The sequence below is a fragment of the Python bivittatus genome, unplaced genomic scaffold (genome assembly GCF_059951505.1).
Source record: "Python bivittatus isolate LINGU-HERP-01145 unplaced genomic scaffold, Pbiv_v1 ctg000350_np1212, whole genome shotgun sequence".
Lineage (NCBI taxonomy): Eukaryota > Metazoa > Chordata > Lepidosauria > Squamata > Pythonidae > Python > Python bivittatus.
Window position 1 is genome coordinate 18,286,912 of NW_028277074.1, and position 12,240 is coordinate 18,299,151.

Below are 12,240 nucleotides of genomic sequence, written 5' to 3' on the forward strand. Positions count from 1 at the left end.
GCCCATTCAGCCCAGAAAACACTGCACACACTTCAGCTAAAATAAATAAAATCACATAACAATAAAGGTGATGTCTGAGGGTAACTAGATACTATAACACAAATAATTTGAAACACATTACTTAAATAGACTCCCATTGCACATAATAGCCTCTTGAAAGCTCTGTCACTCTGATTAAACTTAAGTTTGATTACATGATGATTTAGGAATTGTTTCCAACAACAAGCTACCCCACAAATCTGCTTTGCCATTTTAGTTCTATTTCTGCTAATTAAGCTATTACTGAAATAATCCTGAATGTAAAGATTCCAGGGTAAGCTTTTAATTTTGCAAAATCTGAGTGCAAGATATCCTTTTCTCTTCAATTATCCACTGACTTGACTACACAGGAGTTTTGTTGCTACTTTTCAAAAAGAGTTCTGAGAAGGTGTCTCTAAGTCCTTTGCTTTTATAAGATTTAAGGTAATGTGGGTGATCCATCTGCGTAATGTGAAATGGGAGTACTCCATCTCTGCTTGTTCCCTTGGAAGATGTACAGACCCAGAAATAAGTCTAAGATAATAGGAGAAAAGCACAGTCCCTTTCTCTTTTTTTAAAAAAAGTTATTGCTTCAACAAATGCCACTTTGCTTTTTGATTCTCCATAGTCCAGCCCACCATTAGGATAGAAAGATATCTTATAAACCCAAACAGTGACCATTAGCCTGGCTATGCATGCTAACAAAGAATAAGGGGTGCCTCTTCAGTTGCTACAGACAAATTAAGATCTATATCTTGCATTTTTGCTTATTTATTATTATTGTATACACAACAACATGAAATCACAGCTGCCAGTTCTTTAGCTGGTGTTGGCCTTTATTCACATCAAATTCTTCCCAAGAACGTAGGATGTTGTAATGTATCAGCGTATTCTATGTGCAGATCCAAGCAGTGTGGTCTTTTGTAACTGACAGATGGAAATTTTGTCAATGCATAGATTTTCTAAGTGCCGTCCAAGACTTTTTGATATGGCACCCAGTGTGCTGATAACCGCTGGGACAACCACTGCCATAATATTTCAGCTTCGATTTTCAGATCTTGATACTTTGTGATCTTCTTCAATTCTTTGACTTCTATTCTACTATCCCCTGCTATTGCCACATCAATTATCCACACTCTCTTCTTTTCAACCATAGTTAAATCTGGTGTTATGAGCCAAGACTTTATCAGTTTGTATTCAGAAATCCCGCAATATGTTAACCTGCTCATTTTTTATTACTTTTTCAACTATATGTTCCCACCACATGATAATTTTTACAGATGTTCAGAGAATCATTTTGGTGACTATATTATGTTGTTGTTTATAGTCAGTTTATGCGATCTTATTGCACAACCTGAGTATATGATCTACTGTTTATTCTGCTTCTTTGCACAATCTGCACTTTGAATCATTTGATGATTTTTCAGTTCTGGCCTTGATTGGATTAGTTTGAATAGCTTGCTCTTGAGCAGCCAAAATCAAGCCTTCAGTTTCTTTTTTTAATGTTTCAGTTGTAAGCCATTGCCAGGTTTTATCTTTATCTACTTTCCCCTGTAGAAATTGATCATGTAATGCTTTTCCCTGCCAGCAGTCTGTTCATGTTTTTATTACATTATTTCAATATTCATGTTTTGTTTCCTGTACCTTCAGTAAGTTTCAACTTTTAACTTGCATCAGTGCTTGTTCTTGGCTGTCTTTTACATAACCAGCCAATGTATGCTTTTCTTCTTCAACAGTTTGTTTAACTTGAAATAAGCATCTGCCTCCATTTCTGTGGGGCAGGTATAATCTATCAATATTTATTTATATTTATGTATTTTATTTATATATCAAATTTGTCACCGCCCATCTCAGTAGAAAACAACTCTGGGCAGTTTACAGAAATGGTAAATATTAATTAAAATACAATATAACAATTAGTCCTAAATAAATAATAAATATCTTCCAAGAAGTGATGGTAGCTAGAAATAATGGTAGCTAGAAGGGATGATAGCTAGATGGTGGCCAGGAATGTAATACATAGTGAATAGTCATGTTTTCTTGATTTTTTGGTCCAAATTGTCCAGCTCAGCTTGTGTCCAGTTAATAATTCCAGCAGTGTATCATATAACAGGTATGGCCCAGGTATTGATGGCTTTGATGGTGATTCTCCTGTTCAATTTTGTCTTTAGCAATTTTCTCACTCTTTGGATATATTCTGTACTAATCACATTTTTAACTTGTCCATGCTTGATGTTATCCAACTGTAAAATGCCCAGATACTTGTAGGCTTCATCCTGATGGCTCCTGATGGTTTGGCCATTCAGCATTTCAATTCCATTACTGTTTGTGATTTTACCCCAATTTATTGCTCCTGTAGCACATTTCTCTAGGCCAAATTCCATTGCTATATCTGTGCTAAAAATTCTTACAGTATTTGTCAATGACTGGATTTCAACTTCTGGTTTTTCATAAAGCTTCAGATGATCCACATAAAACAAATGTGAGATTTTATTAGCATTTTTTGCTGTTTGATAGCCAAAAATTGTTTTCTTCAAAATTACTGAAAGTGGGATCATAGCAATGACAAATAATAAGGGTGATAATGAATCAATGGAAGGCAATGGAAGATGCCTCTCCTAATGTTGACAAGCCCGTATTTTTCATTTCCAACCACCAATTCTGTTTTCCACTGCTTCATTATATTTTCTATAAGCATTCTAATGTTTTACTGACACCAATTGTTTCCAAACATTTGATGATCCAACTATGTGGTAATGAATCAAATCCCTTTTTATAATCAATCCAGACCATATGTAAATTGGTTTTTTGGCTTTTGCAATTCTCCAAAACCATTTTATCAATCAGAAGTTGGTCTTTTATTCCTCTGGTTTTCCTTTTATTTCCTTTCTGTTCTATTGGAAGGATGTTATTTTCTTCCAAATAATCTTCAGTGTTGTCCCCTATTATGCCGGTGAGTAATTTAAACATTGTAGGCAACCAGGTTATTGGCCTATAGTTTCCTGATGTTGCCCCTTTCACTGAGTCTTTTTGAATCAAATAAGTTTTGCCAGTTATTAACCAGTCGCTGACATCTCCTTTATGCAATACTTCATTAAGCTGTTTAGCTATAATTGGATGTAAACTAGTCAGATATATGAGCCAAAAGCCATGCAATTTATCATTTCCAGGAGATGTCCAGTTTTTAATCCTTTTCACTTGATTTTTAACCATCTCTGCTGTTATTATTAGTTCTTCCATTTGATTTTTACTAAATTTATCTTCAAATTCTTTTATCCATTCAGCATTTTTATTATGTCTTTTTGAGTTTCCCATGGATCTTTCCAAAACTGGATTGTTTTCTTTTTGTTTGGTTTTCCATTTTCAGAATTTCTATTGCCATTTATACTTTGGTAGAATTGCCTCTGGTCTGATTGAAATTGCTGATTTTGCTGGCTCTCTTATGGTAATGTTATAATGTTTTTTACACTGCACTGTGCAATTAAATCCACTGAAGGTAAAAGAGCAGCATATTAGCTAAATTCAACTTAGGATTTCAAAATAAATCAGAACACCTGTTGGGAAAGCAGCAAAAGAATTGGGGAAAATTAACCACAGATTAGCAGTCTTAATGAAAAGATTTGTATTTATCCTCTGTGAAGCAGATACCTGATCATCCAAGAAGACAAGCTGATTGCTTTACATTTGAATGAAATGTGATGGATTTTTTTAATGAAGATATCTAAAGGACACTTTAAAACCAGTAAATAAATTAATCATAGTCCATCCTATGCATTGGTCAGAAATAATTTGACGACATTTACTCCTAGGACAGTATTATAGGATAGCAAACTTGGAATAGGCAAAGGCTAAGAACCTCTTTCCTATTTTAGCTTTATAAGTGGTGGTGTTGGTAGTGATTATGATGATCCATTTACTAAAAATGCTAAATGTGATATGACTTTGAAGTTGTTTGTGATTTCTAAAGTGTCATTTCTTTGTATCATCAATGCATGGACACTTTATATAATATTATCAAATATAGTTTCCTATCCTAAAGAGCAAACAATCAAAATACAACCAAAGGTTGTACTTATCTGACTGCAGTGAATCCTCAGGATTATCTCAGGGTCTCAAATTCTGCAATTTAAGTAGACTCATCAGCAGACTACATTTGTAGAAGCAGCAAGGAGTTCTATGCAGCTAGGAGTTCTATGGCAGGAATCACCAAGACCTTCATAGATCAGCATTATTCCAGAAACCTTACTAAGTCCAGGATGTTCAAGTAAATATAAGTGATCATTAACCCTGTACAAGCACTTCTACAACTCTCTGCCTTTTGATGCTCTCTCTTTATATACTAGTGTCCTGAGGACTGGGTAGAGATAGGATTTAGAGAACTTGGCTTCAAAAACCCACCAAATCATTAGATGGCAACATCTATGCTGCCATCTGGCATTCAGTGAATTTTTGCCACCTGGACCTGGTAGCCATAATGAATTGAGATGCTTAGAGAAGAAAATACTTCTTCACTCCCAGTGTATAAATGCAGCTATCTCCCCTCCTGTCAGTCCATAGCAGGTTACTAAAATACTTTGAAAGATAGCAACATTTCTGGGATTATTAACAAGGGTAAATCAATTCAGAGAATTTAATTCAATTTATGAAGTATAAAATGAAGGGGAGGGAAGCCTCTGAGGAATATACTATGTTTGAATGAATTATGGGGCAGTTTTAATATTTAAGGCTTTAACTCAGCCTTAAGTTTGTGACTAGGTCTCATCTAAATCAGAGTGCATTAATTGCATGCAAACAGTTTTAGGTTCAAACTCTGTTATTTCCAGGTAGTTCTAGAAAATTCTTTGTCTGACAGCCTGGAGAAACAAACCTCAGTCTGATCAGCCAGTGCTGAGGCTCATTATGTAGCACCTTCATATGTTGTCTAATGCCTACCTTATATAGAACAAATTAGTTATAACTGACTTAAATCCCAGTGCTCTAAGTGGGACTCGGGGAAAATTGGGTTTAGCTGGATTAATGCTTAGTAGACATAAATGTTAATATTTCTCTCCTCATTTTTTAAAATTGTCAGTATCTTCACTGGGGCTGTTGAAGGATAGCTCTGTATAGAACCCATGCCTTCTCTTCCTGAGAAATTCTGAATTCCAATACTTACCACTGCACATTTGGGCATATATATTCAGTGATAACTGTAAGTATTGCTGAAGAACATGAAGTACGACAACATTTTTAAAACACTTCTATATATTCCAAATGACAGCAATGAAGCCTGTCTATAGCTTAAACTGTACAAAGGAAAAATAAAAATATCTGTTTCCCCCCCCACAAATATTTATATTTTTGTAATTTTAGTTGACAGGCTCCCTGCTGGTATTTGTATGTGAGTATGTATATATGTGTAAATGTTCCTTTCGTGATGCTCTCACAAGGTGGTAAACAAGTAGTTGAACCCAGCTAACTAACTAGTCTCTGAAGCTGCAAGCTTTTGTGTTTATGCTACTCAAATATCTCTATTGTGATGCAAATGTTCATTTTTCAATCCAAACTGGACTATGTGTGTTTGCATGAGTGTGTGTGTGTGGGGGGGGGGGGGGTCCCAGCAAAAACTGTTGCAAAAGGTAGGTATGTTTCTCTCCATTCCTTTTTTCTTACTAAAGGCATTTTAATTTATTTTCCTTGTTTTATATGCAGCAGTATATTAAATTGAAACAGCTTAACTTAGAATCTTAAATGTTCTGTCTGTTTTAATAGTCCATTTCCCCTTTAACAAGATTTCTGAGTCTGACACAGAATATATAGGAGTCTTTGATAACTGTTAAAATACAAGTCATTTTATAGGACTTTGGGGCATATCTACTGTAAAATAAACCCCACTGAATGCCATAAGGCTTGCTTCCCATTCATGTATATAAGACTGAAACTGTAAATATCTGTTTATGCTATTTGATGATTCCTCTATTGCTGTTTTCTTCTATCATTTTATATAATGGGGGAAAAGTCCAACACCTTTACTCGAAGAAAAATGTTTATATAATACAATAGTGCCTATTTCAGAATGGGTACTTTGTTTCACTGAACTTAAATTTTAGAACATATAAATGTATTCAATTTTAATAGCAGCAGCAAGTAAAGAAAGTTGGAAGTACTGCTATGAAAATCTTTTCCTCTACCATCTGCATCAGGTTAACAGTATTTTTACTCTAACCCTCCAATTGCTGTCCTGCTCTCTCCTGCCAAAATACACACCGGGCCCAGGATTAAAAGGGCTCAAACCTACCACCATGTTCTTAACGCCCTCCCACAATCATTAGACTAAATCCGCCATCATTCCAGATTCATTTTTCCCTTATTCATCTGTCCAACTAATTCCTGCTGCATTCACCAGGCTTACATCTTAATCTTTTCTGTTACATAGAGAATACATAATGAAAAGCTGCATTTTCTGGGTACATGCACACATTTGGAACGGATGAACCATATGTGAAGTGACATACAATACTGAATGGAGGCTGAATGGTGTCCAGTGCTAAAAACAGCGCAAGTCCAGGAACAAAAAGCAGTAGAACAAGGGCCTGTGCTGGGCCTGCCTCGCTGAAACACCAGGGGATTCACGACTCAAACATGGGTATAATTTCACTGTTTTCACTCACACAAGCTGTGGGAAAGGAGTCACCATCTGATGTTTGATTGTGCTGGATATGTTTTTGGCAGCGGCCTTATATTCCATGTTGAAAAAAAGTGGGGGCAGGAGGATGGAGAATACAGCTACATGTGCTATTTTGCATTTGGCATCTGGCAAGGAGGCACACTTGAAGGGATCTTGACGGTCTGTCACCCGAAAGCAGAGACACTGCCCATCTTTCTGGATCCATCTGACTGCTACGGCAGCATTGACGTCAGAGGAGAGCCTACCATGGAATTGATCTGGAGGAATAACATGCAGCTGGGTAACCCTTTGCCATTTGCTTTCCCAAGGCCTGATTCCTTCTATGGGGATAATAGTGACGCTTAAGGACAAAGAGAAGGATGATGAAGAAACAGAAGCATATTATGGGAATGCAAGTCATGAATATATAATGTCAACTTAAAAATGGATGGACTTGTATAACTATAAAACACATCCATGTTATACCAAACATGACCTTAGATAAAATGTTGGGCAAAAGACAATAGAAAAATAAGTCCAGGCAGTCACCAGGAAACAACACTGACTCGAAGGCATATACACATTTATATATACAGTGGTACCTCGGTTCACGAACTTAATTCGTTCCACGACTCTGGTCGCGAACCGAATTGGTCATGAACCGAATCAAATTTTCCCATAAGGTTCAATGTAATTACGGTTAATCCGTTCTGAACCATATGTGTTTTTTTTTTAAACCACAAAAATATGACACAAAGTATAGTACGAAGAGAGAGAAAGCTAACCTTGCTCGACGCAACTTCTGGCGTGGAGGACAGGAAGGTGGGTGGGGAGGCGGTTATTGCTTGGAGGGAGAGTCCCCCTCCCTACAGGAAGCCGCGACCATGTGTCACAGGAGGGAAAATGGCCGCGGATCCTGTTCATCACCCGATCCGGCGTTCGCGAACGGAGGCAAAATTTTGTGAACGGAGCTGTTCGTGAACCGAATTGTTCGTGAACAGAAGCGTTCGTGAACCAAGGTACCACTGTACATACATATACACACACTCACACACACACACATGTAGTTACAGAACTTGTAGACTACTTAGCTACTGAATCTGAGAGACCAACAGACAAGTCCGTTTTCTACCACAGAATCATATGAGGCTTTTGAAAAGTTGTTTGCCTCTCAGGCACATTGCCCATTTATAAAATGGGGATAATTGTGACTGACAATTAAACATTCCATTTTGCATGAATTTTAAAAGTTAAATAAACAGCAGAAAGGGCATCTCTGAAACCCATTATGAGTTATGCTATTCTGTTTTGAGAGCTCAGATTAATTAGCTTAATACAAACTAAATCAGTTTCTTAAAAGTGCAGTCTAAAGGCTCCTGTGGGTCTCGCAAGACCCTTTCAGAGGTCTGCAAAATCAAAATTATTAGCCAGATATTAAAGATATTTGCAAAAATTCAAAATAATGTCACTCTTCTCATTATTATTTTTATTTGTTAAAAATATGGTGTTTTTTCATGAAAAAAATGTATTAATGTTAATATCTAATGTTTATTATTGTTATTTTTACATGATTCAATAAATAAATATTCTACAAATGCGTCAATTATAATTTTAATATGATAAATATCAAACCCATACCAGTAAAAACTCTTCTGGGGTCCCTTGTAATTTTTAAAAGTGGGAAGGGGTCATAAGAGAAAAAAGTTTAAGAAACACTGAACTAAGTAAAAGAAACATTTGAGTCTCTTTGTTGCAGAAATGTGTACATGCCTTAAGAATACTCATCAGTGCAACTGAATTTCTGTCTGTTCACAAATAGTCACCACTGAGTTTGAAAATTTTTTCTCCTACATAAGTATGAACATATTAGGAGTGAGCCCTACAGAATTCAGTAGGGTGTGGTACTGAGTAGACATTTAACTAACTGCATTGTGGAAGGACCAGGCTTTCAAGCTAAAGATGTCTTTAGACTCAGTTGTACAGAGGACTATGTGTACCCATTGATGCTTTAGGCATTACTCTTTTATCACAGTGAATAGGCTATTAGCAGTACCAGGTTTTGAAATAAGCACTGATACCTATTTGGGGAAAGACAAGAGATTTCACTCACACTATGTTTGCCACTGCAGATGCATCATTACTTAAGGGAATATGTGCAGCATAGAGGAATTTTTGTATACAATGCATGAGATGCAAATAATAGTGGTTTTAGAAATAGGGAGGACTATATCAGCACTAAATTAAGGCTATGATGCAATTAGAGGGATGTGAACACAGCTGTGAGACCAATGGCATATGTGCTAATTAAATAATTTGTCACTTGACTGTTGGATAAACAATATCATCTCTTTACATTACAAGCTACCATCTCTAGAATGGCAGGATGATGTATTAGCAAAATGGAAGGAACAGATTGCATTGCAATGCATCCCTGACAGCAGTTGTAAATGATGGGTAAAAAGTGCCATATTAAAGAAACTACCATTATTGTTAATACATCTCTCATTCTAAGACCATAACATTTTGGATTTCTCTAGGAATAATCATTTTAATGTATACTGTATATGGTTAGAATAAGAGTAGATTAAATTTATCTGCAGTGAAAGACCAAAACACATTCTCACACATAGACACACTCAGAGAGGGGGAGAGAGAAGTAGCACTGCTAATGTACCAACGGGAATGACTATTCCATTGCATAGAGGACTGCAATGGTAATAGAGCGGAATTTTGCAACCCTCTTAGAAGTTGCAGTTGACCTATTGTCTAAGAGAAGAATGTCTTCTTCTGAGCTTCTATTACTTGTTTATCTCAAACTAAGTTGTGTAAAAGGTAAAAGAGTAATACAGTACATGGGCAACTGATTCAACTTCTCCTGCCAGGCATGAATAGAGATAAAGGGATATTGGTTACTCTCCCTTCCAGAAGGGATGATGACAAAACAAAACAAAACAAAATCTCTTTAAAGTACGGGCTGTCTTGTGAGACAGACATAAAATGTTACCAAGGTAAGTAGCAGCTGAAAATGATGGTCCATACAACTGGATAGGGATGGTGCTGAATGCATTTTTCAGATATATGTTTTAAAAAAATAACTCTTTGAGGTCAGACCAGGATGTCTCAAAGCCATTCAAATTAAAATATCAGGCAGAAAGACAGAAAAATTTTAAGTCTAAATTAATACCTGCAACTGTGATGATGTAAAGCGATCTTATAAAGATAAAGAGGCCAGCAAGTTCCCCAGGAAAATTAATTTAAGCCAAAATTTCAAGTAGTAAAGATGCATGCAAGCCTCAATAGAAATTAAAATAAAAATTAAGAAACTTCAGCATTAAGAGTTGGAAACACACTGGGAACTTTCCAAAGAGCCCTTATAAATTTAGAGAAAACTCTTATGAGGAGCCAAGTTAACCACAGATCTGAACAAATGGGAATAAATCAGTTTTATCTTTGCTTTTGTGACAACATATTTTTCTAAATTTTTTCATCTTTCCAATATAGACAGATTCTGCAAAATTTAGCTTAATTTGATTTACTGCTGAAAAAATATGTATGAGATCAGCTGTAGGTGCCTTTATACAAGACAAAATTACAAAGTTGCAGATGGAAAAGATACTATATCTGCCAATTTTATTTCAAACTGATGTCTCCATTTATATTAGATAAAGAAAATGTCTAGTTTGAAACTGCAATGAATAATCTTGTTTTGTCAGGCCAATGCCATGACTTTGATGGGTTTATTACAGAGTAAATTAGTGGTAGATTATAGCTGAAGAAAGGACAATCAGTATCTGTGGTCATTATTTTGAACACTGAATGTTAGCTCTTGCAAAATTATCATTTAGCGCATAGTATCTAAAACATCATCTTTTCTTGCAGTCTAAGTGAAATCCAAATTTTCTTTTCTCTGCTTATAATATAATATCACATAGAGCTAACTGCAATGTTGCACTATAAAAATACTTGGGAGACCAAGAATTTACACCTTACTCATATCTTTTTCCCAGTAATTCATGATGTATACACTCAGTAGGTTGCTTTTCAATTACAGAAAAGTTTTTGATTTGCTTATGGACTTTCCATTCATCTCTTGATATTTGATGGTACATATAATTCCCTAAAACTGAGAAAATACCAGGAGATGGTATCATATTAAAACCAACTCAGCACATAGAACCTGGTTTGGGGAAGACACAAGAAGTAATTAAACTGAAATGTAATTATCAAAAAAGCGGGGAGAGGGGGGAGGAAATAGCCAAGGGAAAAACACAATACAAGTAGTCCTTGACTTACAACCATTCATTCAGCAACTGTTCGAAGTTACAACAGCACTGAACAAAGGAACTTGTGACCCATGCCTGAAGTTATGGCCGTTGCAGTGCCCCCATGGTCACATTATCAAAATTTGGGCTCTTGGCAGCCTGCCCATACTTATGACTGTAGCAGCCCTTCAACTCCCCCATCTACCTATCTCCCCCCTATCTATGCCCTTTTGGCTCCTTGCCACCCTGCGCTCCACCACCCCAGGTGACCTTTGCTATCTTCTTGCTTCCACTGCTGATGAGCTGTGCCTTTCTTTCTTTCTTTCTTTCTTTCTTTCTTTCTTTCTTTCTTTCTTTCTTTCTTTCTTTCTTTCTTTCTTTCTTTCTTTTTTGCAGCACAAAACCCAGCCCTGCCCAAAAGCTTTTTGCAAAGGGGCCTTTTGGTGCGCTGTGGCTCAGGGGCAGCTTTTGGCTTTTTTTCCCTTTTTTTGCAGCTCAAAGCCCAGCCCCAGCCTGGCCCAGCAGCCAGGCTGGGCATACCTTGTCAGCGGCGTGAGCAAGAAGATGACGGTCAGCTAGGGCAGTGGAGCGCAGGGCAGCAGGGGTCTCAGAGTGCAGGGTGGCGAGCGTGACTGTAGATGTGACTGGGTTGGGGCAACTGCAGCTTTCCAGGGTGTGGCAAGCAGCTCCAGAGCCGCATGGTTCTGAGGCTGCTTGCTGCCCCACAAGGCAGGGTGCAGGGTGGCCAAAAAGACAGAGATGGGGGGGAGATAGGTGGGTGGGGGGAGTTGAAAGCGGTCCCTTACCTCACTGAGGTTCAGGGCTGGGCTGGCAGAGACCAAGCCCAGAATGGCTTTGATTGAGATGGGTACTCGCTTAACGACCTGCGATTCTCAGTTAACGATGGCTACTGGGACTGCAGGGGTTGCGGTCACTAAGAGATGTGGATATGTGACATCTTGCTTTATGACTGCGTTCTTAGTGATGGAAATTCTGGTCCCAATTGTGGTTGTAAGTTGAGGACTACCTATATTAAAAAGGGCTTGCATAAAACCACCTCATTTATGTTAGATTACTGTACAGTACTGAAACTTCAGAGAGGAGAAAAAAATGCTGTCTTGGGAGACTGTGTGTGTGTGTGTGTGTGTGTGTGTGTGTAGTTCTAATATTACAGAAGAATTATTTAGTAGCCCCTTCTGAAATGAATCACCTTTGTGGTTATGCCTTTCTCGTTTCCTTCTTTCTCTGGCTTGGTTCTCTCTTTTTTCCAGCTTCTATAGGTAGGTTTGCTGGGGCTGCAGGGAGCTGTCCAGT

General features: G+C 37.3%; 1 pseudogene; it reads right to left on the reverse strand.

The window, feature by feature from the left end:
- Positions 1-1,350: 1,350 nt before the first annotated feature.
- On the reverse strand, positions 1,351-3,231 carry LOC148215132 (uncharacterized; annotated as a pseudogene).
- Between the last annotated feature and the right edge of the window lie 9,009 nt (positions 3,232-12,240).